This window comes from Acartia tonsa, chromosome 6 (genome assembly GCF_053477335.1).
Source record: "Acartia tonsa isolate MP-2025a chromosome 6, ASM5347733v1, whole genome shotgun sequence".
NCBI lineage: Eukaryota > Metazoa > Arthropoda > Copepoda > Calanoida > Acartiidae > Acartia > Acartia tonsa.
Genome location: NC_137265.1, coordinates 15,359,243 through 15,380,349, shown reverse-complemented (window position 1 = coordinate 15,380,349; position 21,107 = coordinate 15,359,243).

The window sequence follows — 21,107 nt, the reverse complement described above, 5'->3', positions numbered from 1 at the left end:
AACTTTTTTTTTAAATTGAAAATGGAAGGTCGATCCCCCCTACCACATACAGTGCCACTAGAGGCCTCTAGAGGCGTAGCCGCTAGTAAATTTATAACAAGAAAATCAGATTAATGTCAATAATATAAGTACTGCAACTTTAACAATCTAACAACAATTCTTATAAAAAAGTTATAGTACAGTAAAAAATATAAACAGATAGACAGTCAGACCGTATCTAATTATAGATTAGCAGCGCTGCAAAAAAGGTAATTTTAACATTAACAAAACAATTTTACAAACATTATTTATTTTATTTAAAAGATTAAATTTATATCGGTTATTTTTTGCTTAATATGTTGTTTCTCCATGAATGAGTTTTCCCAGGAAGTAAGGGGACATTGGACTTGTACCAAAAGTATTATAAACATAATTTCTCATTTAATTGCCTACATTTTTGGTAATTTAATTAAGTTTTGATGGTTTGGTTCAATTACTACAAGTGTTCAATCTTTTCAAATAATAATTTTTATTTACAGAAGGAATAATTTTGTTTATCATCATTGGGGATATACAACAATGTATTGTCCTTGTCTTATACCTTAATTTCTCTGTATATAATGAATATTCTTATTAAGGATGTATAGTTTTATTATCAGGCACTGAGCATAGACAAACCATTTCATTGCATGACCTTTGTCTAAAAATTCTAACAAAGTTAATAATACTGGGCACTCTTGTACTTTTATTTCGATTGTCTAAGCATCTAGCTCTAATAACAATCATTATCCGTACTTAACCTAACCTTTTTTCTTAAAAAGCACCAAAAAAACGAAATAAATTCTGGTCCGCGTTAGGTTTGATGTAAAATTATCACCCCTGCAGTTAAAATCACTTTTCAATAAAGTCATATAGTTGACATAAAACAATAAAATTGCTTATGGACAGGATGTCCACAGTTATCTCTGTAATTCCTGAGATGGGTGTGTGAGTAAGACTTGAAAATTTCCTCCACTAAACATTAGTTCCATAGTAATTATCATCCTAATTCTACAGCAAGATTTACACCTCAGTTAGCATATTAATCTGCTGTTATTCTACTGGTTTTAACTTCTCTATTATCTACCAGTGTGCTTTCACTTCCACATATAATCGAATCATCATATTGTTTTGTTTTATTTGGAAAAAGGCACTATATAATAAAGTAGAAAGTTTTTTGTCTGAAAACAAAGAAAATGATGGTCAGAATGGGTAGTTATTTTCATAGGCGTCCAAGGGGGGGGGGGTAATGGGGCGATTACCCCCCCCATTCAAAATTTACCCCTACCCTGGGGGTGCCGTAGGCACCCCCAACCATTTAGGAGGGGGTATTTACCCCCCCCAAACAATTTTGGGGGGGTAAATACCCCCCCAAAAATAAAAAATCTCTAATAAAAAAAATTTTTGCGCGCTTCGCGCGCATTTTTAATACTATATATTTAATAAAATTTAAATTAACCCCCAAAAAATTTTACCCCGGGGGTAAATTTTGGGGGAGTAAACTAAATTTACCCCTGCCAACAAATTTCAGGGGGGGTAATTACCCCCCCAAGCAAATTTTACCCCCGGGGTAAAAATTTTGGGGGGGGTAAAAAAAATTTGCGGCGAGCTTCGCGCGCTATTTTACCCCCCCCCCAAACACAAAATACCCCCCCCCTAAAAAATTTTTACCCCCCCCAAAATAAAAAGCTTGGACGCCCCTGGTTATTTTTAGTAAAAGCCTTATAAATGCCTTGGATAGGTTTTAGGCTATTTTCCTACGTAGCTAGGTTTATGGTCGAAGCAACTAGTTCTCTTATATAAAGTAGTAAGGATTCTGTTTGTCTATAAAGATCTGGCTAATATATAAACTGATAAACTGAAAGCTTGAAATGGATAAAAAATTACACAGTTAGAATTTTTAAAATTTAATGTAATTCTTGGGATGGTTTTAGGCTTTTTCACTGCCCTCCCTATCCTAGATGCTAGGGGCACATGTCTTTTGATGATAGTAAATAAATCAAAAAGTTATGCGCAGTTTGTGCTGTTGTACTAATGTGCGTTTTTGATGATTTAATAAAGTGATACATGCGCGGAAGTGAATGCACACCTTATCTACAATCTCAACTACGAAAAATGCCGCTGGCTATTTTATTTTGATTCAGTTTTTTTTTTCATCCGGAGTAAAATAAGCTTGGAAACAATGATAGGTCAATTTGCTGCTTTTGGATCTTGAATCAAAATATCAATTATGAAAAAATTTAAAATTGCAAGGCCTACTCCAACTCTTTTTCATCAAAATTACACCCCCTTCGCAAAACCCCGTGAACGCCACTTTGAGACTATATATTCTCCAAAAAACGTCCAGACAAATATAAGGACAAAGCCTTATAACCAGAGCCGGGGGAGGGGGGGGGGGGGACATTGGGATAATTCTTACACAAAGCATTAAAGTTTTATTATAACGTTTTCTCATTCGTTGGCTCAATAACTTTGGGGACAATATTGAATTTAATCGGTTGGTTCATAAAGTTGAGTGTCCAAACGTTTCAACCATTAATTGTAATACACGTAAGGGGTAATTTTGTGTATCATCATTAGGGATATACATCTATTAATCAGTCATTGTTTTATCCCTTTAGATCCCTGTTAATATCATAGTAGCTGTGCTAATAAAAATCTAAATTCTGAATACTTTGCTTTTTAATTTAAATTGTATTTTTCCAGATCACGTTAAGTAATTAGCTAACTTTTCTGGAAAGGGGCCAGAACAAACAACCATTAGAAAAAGCGTTGAAACATCCTATTAAACTTGTGTTCTGTGATTAAATCAACACATGCATATATCTTGTATTTTATCGACTTGCAAATCCTATTATATAAAAAGTTTTATTTGTCTGAAGCTTAAGATATCATTAACTACTGAGCCCTTTGGGATCTCTATTTTATGTAAGCTTTACATAGGTCCTGTGGTGGATTGAGGCTGTTATATTTTCTTGGGAGGGTTTTAAGCTATTTTTATAGCCCTTTTCTGCCCATTTGATTACAAAGCCCCTAGGGCACACTAGGGGCAAACTCGGGCACGCTAGGGGCACACTCGAAAATTTAACTTAGAGCTATAAGTCTGTGAGTTATTTGGGGATACTATACGTGTTAAACTGGAAGCATTGTATTGACTCGTAGCCTATCCGCTCGTCGATTGGGGGGTGATATGTTCCAACCCCGCCCAAACTGCGTCAATGTTGTACCAACTGCTGCTATCTCAGATGCGCGACATTGATAGTAAGGTTATATTAAAATTGTGAAGCAAACGTATAAATAAAACTAAATAACAGTTATTAAATGTAAAAATTCAATAATAAAGAAAACAAGGATGACAACATCCATAAGTAGCGAAGCACAAAAAATCGTAGATGGGAATACGTACAGGTAGATTTAAAAGGTTTTTACTAAAATCAAGAATAGATTTATTGGATAAGATAAATATGAAACCTTGTTTTATTTTGTATGATGACGATGGTCAAAGTAAATTATATTAAAGATGCTCATAACAATGGGAAAAATTATTTTGATACTGATATCCCATAAAAGTTTGAAAATTGGATCAAAATAAACTTAGATCTTGGAAAATATGTAAAACATATAAAAATAGCCAAAAACCTGATAAAAGGCAGTCTGGCCGCCATGGTTGTTTTCTTGAAACGACAAAAAATTTAATTTTTAAATCCTTAAAAACTTTAAAAATTTGGAAAATCGGACCATATACACTGAAGATATGGAAAAAAGTGTTAAATATATTTATAAATAGCCTAAAACCTGCCAAAAAGGCAGTCTGGCCGTCATGGTTATTTCCTTTAAAGACGGGAAATTTAATTTTGATATCTACAACTGAAAAAATTTTGAAAATCGGACTATAAACACTGAAGATATGGAGAAAAATGTTAAAAATATAAAAAAACAGCCTAAAACCTGCTGAAAAGGCAGTCTGGCCGTCATGGTTGTCTTCTTTAAAAGACGGGAAATTTAATTTTGATATCTATAACTGAAAAAATTTTGAAAATCGGACCATACACTGAAGATATGGAGAAAAATGTGAAAAATATAAAAATAGCCTAAAACCTGCTAAAAAGGCAGTCTGGCCTTCATGATTGTTTCTTTAAACGACAGGAAATTTAATTTTGATATCTGTAACTGAAAAAATTTTGAAAATCGGACCATAAACACTGAAGATATGGAGAAAAATGTGAAAAATATAAAAATAGCCTAAAACCTGCTAAAAATTGGTCCGACCGCAAATGATGTTTTATAGTCAATTGTGCTCCTTAATAATGGGAATGTTGTCAAAAAATTTCAGCATTCTATCTTTTATAGGAGCTGAGTAAATCCCATTTCCCCCATAGCGTTACGGACTGACGGACTGACTGACGGACTGACTGACGGACGGACGGACAAAGTGAATTATAGAGTAGCTTCGCTACTAAAAATGGGGAGAGGGCGAAAAAAGCTTAAATTTCCACAGGGCATAATCGGTTCAGCTGGTAGCAATTCCATAAGCTTCAGACAGACAGACGAACAGAAGGACAGGCATTGTTCTACTTTATATTATAGATAATAACAGCACAAAGGTTTAACTGGGTAGTGATGCAATTACTGGTTACAGCTTGCAATTTAATTTATAAGAAACTGCTTTGTAATGTTGCTAAAAGTATATTTTAAATGTATCTTTAAGTTTAGGTTTTTACATCTTACTGTTTATTTTAATTTTTTATATCGGTGGTTTCCATCAAATTGCCTATTAAGGACTGTAACTCCTACTCTTAATTTGATAAAATTAAAATCAAAAGAAGGAGTTTAAAGGTTAGATTTTTCCCTATACCTATCCATTGTGAGGCCCTAACCTTGCGGGGCTACCAAGTAGCTAATATAACTTAACCTAATCAAACAAACAAACGAAAAACTACACCCCTTATTTTCAATTTATTTACAAAATATGGTGGAAAGGGGGGGGGGGGGTTCTTGGTTAATACACCTAAATCTCTACTCGAACCAACGACCCCCAGATACAGATATGCAAACAAAGTTAGGGTGACAATTCTTTTTAGAACATTATTTGCGTGTTCCAAGGTTATTATGTCACAGAGTATTTATAGAGTAAGGGACACTATTCTATTTAGAACATGTTCTGCGTGTTCCAAAGTTATTATGTCACAGAGTATTTATGGAGTAAGGAAATATATAATAGGAAACACTATTCTATTTAAAACATGCCCTGCGTGTTTCAAAGTTATATAGTCACGGGGACATTATTCTATTTTTATTACAAGTTCTACGTATATAATAAATCATAAAGAATTTATATAATAGGAAACACTATTCTATTTAGAACATAAGTTATTATGCGACAAAGTATGTATAGAGTAATGGACAATGTTCTATTTAGAACATATTCTGCGTGTTCCAAAGTTATTATGTCACAGAGTATTCATAGAGTAAGGGACAAAATTCTATTTAGAACGTGAACTGCGTGTTCCAATGTCATTATGTCACACTAATTATTTTTAGAGTAAGTGACACTATTCTATTTAGAACATGCTCTGTTTGTTTCTATGTTATTATGTCACCGAGTATTTACAGAGTAAGGGACACTATTATATTTAGAACATATTTTGTGTGTTCCAAAGTTATTATGTCACAGAGTATTTATAGAGTAAGGAACACTATTCTATTTAGAACATGTTTAAGGTGTTCCAGAGTTATTATGTCACAGAGTATTTATCACTTTCTATAATTTATTTATTTATAGTTGACCTCAATTTAAGTATAGTGTTTATTGAATTCCGCATAAAAGATAAGAGAGATTTTAAAGAGCGAAGCTTTACCTATAATGAATTTCCGTACGTAATGGACAGCTCTAATTTAGGCATGATGATTCCAGTAATATTTTAGAATGACTAAAAAAGCGTAGCAGCTCTGTAATCGTTACCAGAAGGTCCATTTATTTATAACTTTTTTGATCATAAATTTTTATATAATTATCCTATAATTATGATTTATGAAATAATGATTCATAAGACAATAAAGTATAATACTATAAACGAAGCATATCTATAATCATGTAAGAATTTCCTTTGACATTATCATTATTCAAGCAATTTTCCAACAATATTCTGCTTCTTATGTTCTGACATTCTACAACTGTTAATGTTTGTTTGTCATCCTTGTTAACGAATAGATTGAAGCAAAGGGGAAATGGGAAAATTGTGCTGTTTAAAAAACTGTTCTGATTATACTACACCCTTGTATATAGACTAAACTGTCATTTTCTTTCTCGTATTCATTCGAATCCGGTGGATAGGAACCGGTTCTCATCCATACGAAAAAACTATGTCTAGCATCGTATTATATCCAGCTTTCTACGAATATAAATATGTACAATCATAAGATTAAAACAAGTTTTTTTAGCCCGTGCCTTCGGCACCTCGGGGCAAAAAAACTGGTTTTAATCTTATAATTGTACATTCTATATCCGCGGAAAGCCATTTTAATACGATGCGAGAAATAACTATTATAATATTAAAACAGGGATTAAGGGATATAAAGAATTTAAAAATTTAAGTAACTTTCTTTTCTTCAGGGTGAAAAGGACACTGCACTGGACCGTAAATTACACTTATAACCAACGTTTAATAAAAAAATCTAATTCGTTTGCTGAAAAACTTTGGGTACTGTGATTAAATATTAGCTCGTTTGTCTAAATTCTCCAATTAACCAATTATTTGACAAAATAGGTTAATTTGTTTATAATCATTGGGGATGTACATTATTTATCGTCCATTGCTTTAAACTATTATCCTTTTATTACTGATAAAATTAGGGTATTATATACAGACTTAAACACATACACACACACACACACACACACACACACACAAGCATATTTACATGCATGGATCATTTCAATAAACAAGGAATAAAACAATATACAGGCAGAGCTAAGCATATATAGTAAATATTTTAAGTAACATGCTCTACAATCTATAATACAAAGTAGAACGATGTCTGTCTGTTTATGTGTTTGTTTGTCTGTTTGTTTGTAGCGAAGGAAGTTTTATAACTATTTTCTTGGGGGGTGGGACACCCCCAACCCCCCGAAAATGAAAAATACACCCCCCCAAAAAAAACAATTTTTTCTTTTTAAAACTAAAATTAAAATAGTGAAGTCGACTAACCCCCCCCCCCAAAAAAAAAAAAATCCCCCCTCCCAATTTTTTTTTAACTAAAACACGAAAAATTGGTTTGGTCAAACCTCTTGGGGCAAAGCCCCTAGAGGCTAGGGGCGAAGCCGCTATTCTATATACAGTATATAACAGTATGTCTGTACGTCCGTCTGTCCATTTACAATTATGTTTTACATGGATATAGAGATGAGATATATGAAGCATTAAATAAAAAGCAGAATCTACGCCACTATGGTTTGGTTTTAAAATTTTAGCAATGCCTGCCCCTAACCCACGAGGTAACATCCCTGTGAAGTTCTTCTAACTCTAACCTAACCAAACCTATTCTAAAATGTCTTCAAAATAATTATTTTTTCATATGAAAAAAAGACTATCTAAGATTGAATACTTACTAAACCTTTTCAGTCAGACCTCTATACTCAATTTACAGAGAAGCTTTGCTTTGAATATTAAGAACAACTTAATAAATTTAATAAACATGTGTGTTTATATCAATAATAGGGTCAGAACGTTCAGTCAAATTAGCAAAATAAGTTGTTCTTAACTAGCGACTTCACCCTTTTGCTTTTGAGAAATCTAGCTGAATTAGAAGAACTATTTTTTTGTTGAAAAAATATTAGGCACTCTGTAGTGTGTAATAGGCGAAGCATCTTGATAAACAAGCAAGTACGTCGACATCAAACAAATTGCGATTTTGCGATATATTTACATTGAGTTTTTTTCCGATTTCAAATATAATTAATATTAACGCTTAAGGCAAGTTTTACAATCAACAGGGTAAATCTAGGAAATATATAAAGAATTACTCATCAGTAATGTACATAAAACAAAACAAGTATGTATGATTACTTAAATAATCAGTCAAGCTTTTAGAACAAATTAATAATATTTAAGACAAATGTAATAACTTAAAGGTTATTCAAATATATGCTTTGAGTATATGCATATGTGGGATTTTTATTGCTGAAACTTAAAACTAGAATTTTGTCTGTTATTAAAAAATGACTATCTTTTAAAGTGAATCTTCTGGAAGTCCAGGTAAGGTTTTTAACTATTTTAGAGGGAGGTAATTTTATTTAGATGTGATGGTCAATCTCCTCCACCCTCTTTAAAAATTACTCCAAAGACCGCTATGAGCTGCTAGTGTGAATAAAATGTAAATAAGTAGACATACCAACATGCAACAATAATAGAGTAGATTAGCTATGGTTCATACTATCTTCATTCTATTTTAATCTTTCAATAGCGTAACTACTCTACTCATGTAACTATGGTATGTCTGTCCGTTTTTACATCGGTCAACTATTGTTACTTTATCTAATTATAAACTTTTTTTTGTAGGCTATGGATAATAAAATAATAGTATTCAGTCATTCTATTGAGTTTATCTTTGCACAAAGTAAATGGATTGGTGCTTTTCCACGAAATAGGTAGCAAGCTCCCACCCCCTTCTTTATGTAAAAAAATAGAACAGCGGAAGGGTTAGTGTTATTCTGCTTTTACCTGCTTTTTTAATCTTGTAGTTTTTACTGCGCTACATACGGATGTTGTCATCCTTGTTCCTTTTCTAAAACGGAAATGAGTCGCTTGTGAAAACAAATAGCTTGCTTACTCTTTACTTGATTTTTTTTTGGTAGCACAGCTACTATATGACTATGTCCAATCTGTACATTCGAACTGATAACTACTCAACGATTAATATGGTTTTAAAATGATAGAGATTGCGTATTTTTTTGTTTTCTATCCCACAACATTTCTAACCAGGAAATTAAATTTCATTGGGATAAAAACCTAAAAAAGAAATTGTAAGAAATGTCGAAAATTAACCTGAATTGCTTCCTTTTTTTAAAAACAAGAATTGAAAGTTAATGGTCAACTTCAACACCCCCCCCCCCCCATTCCCTCAAGTGTCTATAGAGGCCTCTAGGGGCGTAGCCGCTAGTATAACAAACATTGTAGTAATTCACTTATCACTTTCGCTTAATATCTTTGAAGATAAAATAAAAACATTGATATGTGTTTAGCAGGGAGGAAGGGGACATGGGGCTGTTTATTATAGTAGTCCTAAAAGTCTAAAGATAACGTTTTCTTATTCGTTGACTTAACATCTTTAGGGACATATATTGAGTTTTTATTGGTTGATTCATTAGATTGAGTGTCCAAACGTTTTAACCACTAATTTTAATCTACAGAAGGAGTAATTTTGTGTATCATCATTGGAGGTGTTCATCAATTTATTGGCCATTGTCTTATCCCTTTAGATCCCTGTGTGTTTAGTCTACATACTGATTATATAATTATCTTTATGCATTAACATGGAACTATCATTTCCATATGTAACGAAGAATGAAGAATGTAGGGATCTTAAGGGATAAGACAATGGGCGATATAATTTACATACTAAATGATGATAGAAATACCCCTTTTAGGTTTAGATTATTGGTTGAAAAGTTTGAAATGGCTTGAACCAACCATTTAAGAATAAATAAAAGTATCCAAAGTTTTTAATCCATCCAATAAGGGACCGTGTTTTAAAAACTTTGTGTACCAGTATAATTTAAAGCCCAATGTCCCCTCCCTCCCTGTAGGCATGTCAATTTAATTACAATATGTTGAATGTCATTTGGATACCTGGAAAAATATTATATTAAGGACATTGATATAATAATATCTTACAGACAATAAACCAATAAATTTTAGTTTGTTTGAGAATCATCACAGGAATCATAAAATCAAAAAGTTTTTCATAAAAAGTGAGACAATAAAAAACTGAAAAAACCGATTGAGAAAGATAAATCTGTGTTATAGTATAATATATGAAACTTTATGGTATATTTAGAAAATTTTTCTTCAATTCGTTAATTTATAGCAAAGTTAAAGGAATTATTTTCATTACAATTGGTACTGTTCTTATTGTTGATATTTAAGGTAGATGTTTAAAATTTTTAAGATTTTCATTGCCTGTTTAATGAGCATCTACACTTTAACTCACTTTTTCTTTCCATATCATTGGTTGTTCTTTAAGCTTATAAATTAAAGAGCTGTTGTTATCCTTGTGTATTAAGATAAATATACTTGTGTGTGATAAATATATCTACAATACCAAGGATTACACCTCCGGAATGAATAGCAGGGATTGTTTTTTTCGGAATGATTCTTTTTTTTTCTTTGAAATTCTTTTCTAAGAAATGTTAAAATGTTTAATATTTACTAAATAGGTACGAAATAACTACAATACCAAGGATTACACCTCCGGAATGAATTCTTCACGTAAGCAGGCTTTCAGAATAGACTTTCGGAATAGATTTTCGGAGCAGATTCTTTTTTTCGGAAACTTAATTAAAACTAGCAAGTTTTTCTTTCATTCCGGAATGAATTTCGGAATGAATTTCGGAATGGATTTCTTAAGATTTCTTAAGATTTCTTAAGAAACTTAATCAAATATAGTTAATGTTTTAATGTGTTCTCTTTTTAAGGTGTTTTCTTAAGATTATTAGTATACAACATGGCGAGGAGCTTGATACGTGGTATTTAATATTAATCTTAACCTGACTTAGTCCGTTGGGATTTGTATTAAATAGCAGGGATTGTTTTCTTCGAAAAGGTTTTTCTTGTTCATTAATATTAATATTAATTTTTCATTAGTTCTCCATCGCAAGTTAAGATATTATTCAACTAAATTGATATTAAATTATTACTAAGAATTTATTTTATTTAGCTTAATCTTGAGAGTTTAGTTTAATCGAGATTTTCACGGTAAAATTAAGTTCTCATATACGTACAAATTAGGTTAAGAATTGTTATTTCTGTCGTTGGTTAAATGATTTGCATGAGTATTAACTGTATTATTTAGACGCTGCACACGGGGGCATCCACAGCTGGTATGGGAGTCTGGAAGGGAAGGTCTGATGGGAAAGCTAGGGGTATAGTTGAGTCACAAAATTACAAGATAATATTGTTTTTTGACTAGTAATAACAGATTTAGTCAAAGTCATTTGCGGGTGGTCGGCCAACAATAGTGCCCAACAACACCAGGTCACGCTCCAGCCTAGAGGGCTATGATTGCACATGGCCATCCGTGTACGACACCTGTCATTTAATAAATAAATATGTCATGTCGTAATTTTATCGATCATTATTTTAACATGTATTCTATTTAATAGATGTGGTGGGAAAAATATAAAACCCACCGATAATTAGTTAATGATATTATTATGATATTATGATTGTAAAATAAATATTAAAATTACTCGATGGCGGAGTGTCCAAGATCGAGGCGGTTGTATGATCTTATGGATAAATAAATGATTTTGATTTTGATTTTTGAACCAACGGACAGAACCAAGGTTGCAAAGAAGATGCGCTATTAAAAATAGGGTCAGACTTACTTTCATTTTCTGTTCATGATAAAAGTGGTGTGCATTCACTTCAGCATATCATAACATCCGCAAAGTGTTTCATAATCGCCAATGGACACATTAAAAATAATAAAGGATGGCAAAATTCACAGTTAGCGATGCACCAAAACTCTAACGAACAAATCTCTTATAAAGCAAATGTTCAATGTTATAAAAATAGATATATACCTTGAAAGTAAAACATCACGAAACCTTTAAACATAAAACATTTGTTGGGCCTTTTGTAGCATGACCTATAGACCGACGGACCAAGTTAATTATATACTGGATGCTCATAGGTACATGAAATCCTAATTCAAAATTTCAGCCATATATATCTATAATACAAAGTAGAACGATGTCTGTCTGTCCGTCTGTCTGTTTGTTTTTTTCTAAAATAAAAAAATTTGGTTGATCAATCCTCTTGGGGAAAAGCCCCTAGAAGCTAGGGGCAAAGCCGCTAGTATATCAAAAAGCAGCCAAGAAATTCACGTTTACCCATTCCGTTTCTCAGGACAGTTTGTGCTGTTGTAACAATATACAGTTTTGACATGATAATGTGATGCGAGTGCGGTAGTGAACGCACACTGATTAAAGGATTCATATTTCTTGGTATCAATTTTAACAGATAAAATAATTCTCTAAATTATTTAGAAACAAGACCTTTAATACAAAATAAAGTACATTCGGAGGGAGCAATGAGGTGGGGCATAATAAGCCACCCCTCCTAATTCTTTTTTAATATGTAATTTACAAGAAATTTATCCTATTATATAAGTAAAGTTTTTTATCTGAAGCTAAAGATATAAAAAATGCTTCAAATTAGTTGTTCTGTTCAGGCGCGTCTCTCTTTTGGAGTGTGGAGTCCAGAGAATACGGCCACCCTGCTCCTCCATGAATTCCTTTTTTTGGAAAGTGCTTCAGCTTCTCCCCATGTTAATTCCAAATTAAAGAGGTCCTTTTCAGTGCTCCGCCTCCAGGTCATTTTTGGTTGTCCCCGTTTACGTTTACCAGTGGTGAGGTTCCATTTTAATCACTTTTTTGGAAACCTATTTTGTTCCATTCTAAGCACATGTCCTAGCCACCTTAGTCTTTTAAATTTCACTTCTGCTTCAATACTATTGCACTTGGTCTTAGCATACAGCTCAATGTTTGATATTTTGTTTGGCCAGAATATTTTGCAAATTCTTCTTAGGCAGCTATTGTGAAATGCATTAAAGGGAGTGTGAACGTAAAAATTTCTCATTTGATTATTAAATCTTAACATTTTCTAAGCACATTTCGCTACACTGATTAACCAAAAACGTCCTATTAACAAAAATATCCAGGAATAATGCCTTGATTTTATGGTATTTTGGGAGGGAAAAAGGAAAAAACAGGGAAAATCTGAACATTTTTATTTCTTATAATGTTTGTAGGGATATTTAACGTGTCATATATAGTTGAAACAATTTACTTACTGTTAATGATTTATTTTATGCTATAAAATTGCCAATTAGTTTTTTTATAACGTAGTAATTAGGTAATAAAGACCTATTTTAAATTCGTATTATTGACAAAAAAATACCTCACTGTCTACAAAGGGTTGAATCTCATAGGTTATTTAAAATAATAATATCCTTTTTTATTGTGTTGGACAATAAGTAACCCACTTTGGAGTATTAGTTTACACTTTTATCAGACTGTTCATAAAGAAATATTGCGTCTTTATTTTTTACAAACTTGTAATTATAGGTGGGCGAGAGATGGGCCATCTAAAGTTAATTGGATAATAATAAAAAACCTGTTTCTGGCTTTGTTATTGTATTTGGTTTTCAATAAAAAATATTGCTTATTTTATCAATTTCTAAGTAACTATACATTGTTTTAAAGCAAGGATTATGTTAAAAGTCAGCTTAACCGTTAGGAAAAATCTAGAACTATGTGAAAAAGTTTGATTTTAGCTATAATGGGGGAGAAAAGCAAATTAATGCACATTTTATATAATACGGAAAATTTCTTCCTTTCCCTGTACCTTATAAAAATCGTCGGAAAAAGCCGTTTTTTAAGCAAACAAAAGCGCGTTTTGCTCAATCTGTGAGATATTATGAATGAGATGATGTTAAGATTTGATATTAAGATGAGAAAAATTTACGTTCACAGTCCCTTTAAGTTGATTTGTTTCAGTTTTCACAGTTCTCCAGCATTCAGCTCCATAAAGAAGGACTGATTTCACATTGCTGTTGTAAAGTCTGATTTTTGTTTTCAGAGCAAGTTTCTTAGAATTCCAAACGTTGTGTAGACTGTTGAAAGCAACCCTAGCCTTATCAATCCTGGTTTTAATATCAGCTTTTGAGCCATTTTCACTGCTGATAACACTCCCCAAATAGGTGAATTTGTTGCTTTGTTTCAATTGTTCACCATTTATTGTTATAGTTTGATCAGGGTTTGTAGGTATATTCATAATTTCAGTCTTCTTGACATTAACAAAGAGCCCGACTTGTCCTGCGTATTTGACTAGTCTATCTGTCTTAGCTTGTAGATGTTTAATTGTTTCTGAAATCAGTGCCAGGTTATCAGCAAAGTCCAGATCTTCTAGGTGTCCTAGTATGCCCAGCTGGAGACCACGTTTTTTGTCCTCTGTGGTTTTCTTCATCACCCAGTCAATGACCAATATAAATAGAATAGGTGATAAAATGCATCCCTGTCTAACTCCAGTGCTTATTTTAAAGAAATCAGATGTCTTATTGTTTCCAACTGAAACACAGGCTTGGAAGTTGTCATAAAATTTAGTTATCATAATTATCATCTTTTCAGGTATACCATAACTTCTTAGTATTTTCCAGAGTGTTTGTATGTGTATGGAGTCAAAGGCCTTAGAGAAATCAACAAAATTTACATGGAGTGGCTTGTTAAATTCAACACATTGTTCAATAACTGTCCTAAGGGTGAAAATTTGGTCAACACAGCCTCTTCCAGCACGGAATCCAGCTTGTTCTTCTCTTAGTTTATTGTCAATTTTCTCATCAATTCTGTTTAAAATAACTTTACATAGGACCTTGCTTGGGATAGAAAGCAGCATAATTCCTCTCCAATTATCACAATTGTTCAAATCTCCCTTCTTAGGTAGTTTTATGATTATACCTTTAGACCAGTCAGTTGGTATCTTTTCTTGTCTCCAAATTTTATCAAAGAGATCAGTCAAAGTCCTAGCAGAAAGATCTATGTCTGCCTTAAGCATTTCGGCAGTTATCAAGTCAGGTCCAGGTGCTTTGTCATCCTTTAGACTATGTATAGCAGCTTTAACTTCTTTAACAGTTGGTGGTCTTATGTCTATGTCTATTTCATGTCCTGGTTCTGGTTCAGCAGTAATTTCAGGTTCAGGTCTGTTCAACACTTCTTCAAAATGCGATTTCCACCTTTTAGCAACTTCTTTTCCTGTAGTGAGTAATTTACCATCTTTTGCCTTGATAGTTTCACCACTCTTGTTGTTATATTTGCCACTTAATTGCTTGGTTATGTTGTATACTGTTTTCATGTTACCGAAGTCAGCTGCTCTCTGGGCCTTTTCAGCCATATTGTCAATGTAATCTCTCTTGTCTTTCCTTGTGCGCTTTTTGACTTCTTTGTCTTTAGCAGTATATTCAGCTCTTAAATTGCCAATGTCAGCCAAATGTTGAGCATTATGAATTTTGTTTTTAAGCTTCTTTCTCTCTTCTATTTTGTTCCATGTTTCTTCAGAGATCCAGTCCTTTTTCGTTGGTTTCTTGTGTCCTAGGATTTCCTTAGCAGTAGATTGAAAGTTTTCTTTAATTGAAGTCCATGTGATCTCAGTCTCGTCACTTAGGTCCTCTAAGACTTGAAATCTATTTCTGAGTTTTAAGACAAATTCATTCTTTATCCCTGGGTCCTTTAATCTTGAAGAATCATATTGTCTACCAATCTCACTCTTTTTATCATGGCCAGTACGCTTCAGCTTTAATTTAATCTTACTGACAACTAGTTCATGGTCACTGAATATGTCGGCTCCTCTATAGCTCCTACAGTCTTGCATTGACTTGACCCATTTTCTATTGATCATAATATGGTCAATCATGTTTCTTGTTTGTCCATCAGGTGTTGTCCAGGTATATTTGTGAATGTTTTTGTGTTGGAATAATGTACCTCCTACGACCATATCATTATTTAAACAGAAATCAAGTAAAAGTTCTCCATTTTCATTTCTTGTACCTATGCCAAAGTGTCCCATTGCATTTTCCACTCCAGTCCTGTCAGTTTCTACTTTAGCATTCATATCTCCAAGAACTAGACACATGTCATGTTTTGGTACTGAGTTTCTGATTGATTGCAGTTGATCATAAAATTCTTGTTTTACTTCTTCACTTTTGTCATTTGTTGGGGCATAGCATTGGATAAGGGTCAACTTGCAGTGCCTTGATTGGAATCTAGCCTTAATTATTCTGTCTGATATAGGTTTCCAGTCTATTAGTGAATTGACATGTCGTTTTTGAATAATTATAGCAACCCCATACATATGTTGACTTTCATGACCAGAATAAAGTATTAGGTGGCCATCTTTGGTTGTGGTTTGTCCTTGTCCTGTCCATCTACATTCTGCAATTCCAAGTATTCCGATATTGTAACTCGTCATTTCTTAAATACTTGGGCTGTTTTAGTTGACTCATACATTGTTCTAACATTCCAGGTTCCTATCTTACAGCTTTGCTTAGAACTTATTGGTCCTGTCATCAAGTTGATAGCTTCCTTTCGGATTTCACCATCATCTTTCATTTTCTCAGTAAACTGAGCATCAGTTCCAACAGTTCTTGTTTCATGCACACCTCTGGCTGTGTTAAAGCCATAAGTGTTTGAGGTTTTGTGGGTGGTTTCTGTAACTGTGGGTATTTTTACAGGTAGGATAGTTAGTCCTATGCAAACCTTTCATATCCCTGGAAGGAAGGGTGACTGGTAAGGGGAGGGACGTCAATATCCCCCAGTACTTCAAGAAGTACCTCCTGCCCTCCTTCAAATTAGTTGTACCTTTTATGAAAGTTTTATAATTTTCTTGGGGGGTTGGGGGAGGGGGGGGGGAGACTACTTTCCTGACCTTCACCGCCCTCCCCAATAGGCTTGGGGTGTAGCAAATAGATATTACATGATTTTAAACTTTTGATTCACATAATTTTTTTGTTATGATTTCATCCAACCTGACGGCGGAGACCTAAATATAAAATAGCCTAAAATAGCCACTTCTTCAATAATGTTAAGTTTTTTATAAGACTGACATTTATCAATATAAACCAACACTTATTATATCTTACCTCGAATAGTAAAATTAAAAATTAATATCTTGATTTTGTATTATTCGTAGATAATTGTCTAAAATACGATATGTCAGTATGTCTCAGAACCGGTTCTAATCCAGCGGATATAAATCGGTTTCGAAGCTATACTTGAAAAATTCTTATCAGTCTCTGAGACGCAAAAAAGCCACCATGTCACCTGTTGTGACGATACAGGGTGTCTTACAATAGAACCATCACTTTGTAAGTTGTGACAAAACAGGGTGTCCTACAAAAAGGCAATCATGTCACCTGTTGTGACGATACAGGGTGTCCCACAAAAGAGCCCTCATTTTGTCTGTTGTGACAAAACAGGTTGTCTTACAAAAAAAACATCATGTCACCTGTTGTGACGATACACGGTGTCCCACAAAAGAGTCCTAATTTTGTCTGTTGTGACAAAACAGGGTGTCCTGCAAAAAGGCAATCATGTCACCTGTTGTGACGATACATGGTGTACCATAAAAGTTATTAGTTCATACAGGGTGTCCTAGAATAATATTAGTCTTCCGTTCCCAACAAGTTTTCAGTGTGCCCACAAAAATAGTTGTCTAAATTTTGTTCGTTTGTCCATTAAGATCTCTCTAACCACTCAACTGAATGAGTTTTTTCTTTTAAAAGGCTTCTTGTAGCTCCCTGGATGGGTTTAGGCTATTTCATTTCTGAATTAAAGTCTTGGGTTTTCAATTTTAGGCAATTTACCTCCAAACCTCCAAATAAACCAGTTAAAAGCAACAAATTCTTTTTTGATCACTCTGTAGTAATAAAGATATATATTTTAGTGAGACGAGAGATCGATAGATGGATAGTTGGCTAAAGCTGGGTGGTATTTCAATAAAAAGAAAGAAAGAAAGGACCCCTATCTGTCTCTTGGTGTGCTGTCACTTCTGCATATTATAAGATTTGTTAGTGCTTCATATTGGCACAAAGACAAAATAGCAAAAGAGTTGGCTGTCTATTGATAAAAGTGAAGAAATTGTCAATAGACTTTCATGCTATTTTGTAATTTTAAGTGGTTCTGATAATTTGATAAGAAAAATATGTGCGAAAGTGAGTTCGCACCTTTTCTAGACTCCACTGACTAACGATAGTGCGACGCATCTTTAAGGTATGTGTATGTGTGCGTCCGTGTGTGTGTATGTGTGTGTGTGTGTGTGTGTGTGTGTAGGCCTACAACAACTAGAAGATACCAGCAGAAGCAGCCTGGGAAGGTTATGGGGGCGCTGCAAGGTTTTGGGGGTGTGGAACAACGCAACAACCACCCCTCCCCTCCCCTCCCTCACTGCTTGTTAAGTTACACAGGGGGCCTTAAAACCAGTCATGGTGGTAATCTAGAAATTTAACCAAAATTCTAGGAAAAAATTTTTAGCTTTATGCATATATACATTACATAAATGATGATACCTGTTGAAAACCGCAAGCTAAAAATTTTCTCGTGTAAAATTTTCAGTAGCTATCTATTATTTCCAACAGTACCGTGCACAGGGTTTTGACAGCCCCCTTAAACCAAAGTTGAGGAAGGTAAGGGAAGGTTTAATATAGACAACTCATTTCAGTCAGAGGGTGAATATACACAGCCATTGGTGCCCCTGCCTATTCCCTTGCATTTTCAACAAACTCAAAGGCCAAACAATCTTCCTTTGATTGGTTAATCGAAAAACATGTAATCACATTAACATACTGAACTTCTCTGCTCTCAAATTTACATCTGTCTGTCCGTCTGTATGACTGAAATGTTTTAGGAAAAAACGTTAATTTATCGTCTGTTACTGAATACAGGCTGATATTTTTTTTGTGCACCTTGTATACAATTTACTTGGTTTGTAGGTCTGTCGGTTATGCTACAAATCATTCATATTCCGTCATAGTCCTTTACCTATAATATACGTGATTTTCTATATATCTGTCATTTTGTTCTCTCTTTCTCTTTTTTTTTATAAACAATGAACATTCTCTGTATAAATCACTTTGTCTGGTTCATCCTTCTTTAAAACCCATCTTTTTCACGCCCTATAAACTCCATAATATATCTCTATGAGTATGCACTCACCTGAATAGTTGGTATTGAGTATTTCTAATAATCTAAAATCCTTTTTGTTCTGATAATTTTGCGCGTTTTAGAGGACACCTTTTGTAGAATTTAGTCACTAAGCTAGCTCATGAAGAAAATTAAGAAAGCTACCATCTTTAATTTACAAATTTTATTACAATTAATCATTTTTAATATCTTTAACCAATTTAGAATACATTTTTTACTCATTTTGGCGTTTTATTCTACCAATTCTGTCAAAAAAGTAGAAAGATATGTTTGATTAAGGACTAAGATCTTTTTAATTTTCTCTTAAAATATGATTTTGGTCGGTTTTATGCTATTTTACCCCTTTAACATCAAAGTAAAGTTTTTCAGATATGGACGAATTCTTCATCTTAAAACAACGCATTTTATATTTTTTTTGTTAAAAATATTTAGTTGTTTATGTTTATTTTAATGATAAAATATATTTTTTGATAAAATATTAAAAGATTTCCCTGTTTATGAGAATTAAAATGAGGCCTACCTCCTTTTTTTAATCAATAATATTTCAACAATTTTGTTAAAAAACTAATATTTAGATAGACTAGTGGCTGCGTCACAAGCATTTGCATTGCTCTTAGAAATTTAGGTTGCTAACATGGACATCACTTATTGACCAGTTCGTTCATCTAGTAGTAGGGGATCTGAGGGGATGGGGTAAAGAGGTTAGATGGGGAGGGGGTCATTATTTTAGCCAGATACAAGTTTTACCTTATTAGAGTTCATGATTTTCTGGTGTAATATTAAATTCATTCCTATAGAATCTTAGGCATTAAATACAACAACATTATAATTATTGCCTATATATTTCATCCTTTAAGTTTAGCACAACAGATACAAACCCTTTTATTATGCCTTTTAAACTTAGGAATCAGTAATGAACATGAATGTTTAAAGTCAGTAGGACAATTTCATCATGCCTAAATTAACGATCGGAGCTGTTCGTTATGGACGGACGGAACGACTCTTGGTAAAGAAAAATTTAGCTCTTAAAAAGTGGGTTGAAAGATAGAACCTAATGGTACGTTTTTTGTACCATATTTTTCAAGAATTATAATGATAAACAAGGATGACAACATCCATAAAAGCGAAGTTCTGAAACGGCGTGAGGCACGAACATTTAATCTTGTAGAGTGTCAGAACTGAATATACAAAACATAATATAAAAGTTTTAACAAAATTATACGTAAATTTGTTGCAAAACTTCTTAAATACAGAATACTGTTTAAGGACATACTCCCACTTTTAGGACTTGATTGTATAGATGCTTAGCTTATAATATTGTACCTTATTGTAAAAGTAATCAGCACTCCAAAAATCAGATCAATCGAATGATTATATCACATACAAAAATTTTGTTAAAAAAGTTAAAAATTAACATGTTTAAAATTGACGTACGAACATTTTGGTAATGATTATAGAGGTGCTAGGCTTTCTAAATCGTATCTATCTAATACAGGAATCATCATGCAAAGTTTTAAATCAATAGAACAATTCTAACATACCTAAATTAATGAAATAAATTATCCGTTACGGGCGGACGGACCGACCCTAGTTATAGAAAAGCTTCGCTTTTAACAATTCTTATTAAAAGTAAAATTATTTATTAGTTAATAGAGAAAATATAATAATGGATCAATATTTTATAATTTCTGTAGAAAAATGCGTACACATTTTTACGTAGGATAATTTAGGAAGATTTTTGGAAGCGAATCTTTCTACAATTAGAATTATTCTTTAGTTTTCAACATTGTATGCTGATTGCCTAAACAATTAAGTACAGTAAACTCTGTAATCATTACCAAAAAAGTCTTATTTTAGATTTTTTATTTAATTTCTTTATCTTATAAAATGATCCTAATTTATGCCATGGTGATTCTCAGGACGATTAAGATCCTTATCATAAATGTTGCTTAATACGTTATTGAATATCCTGTATTAAGCTATCAAACGACGTATTTATGTTTGTCTGTCTGATCTATCGAGCTTCGCTTCTATTGATGATATCTTCATTATTTTGTTTAAATTCCAAATAAAACGTAAAAAATTTGAAAAACTTTGAATAAATAGAATTAAGGGA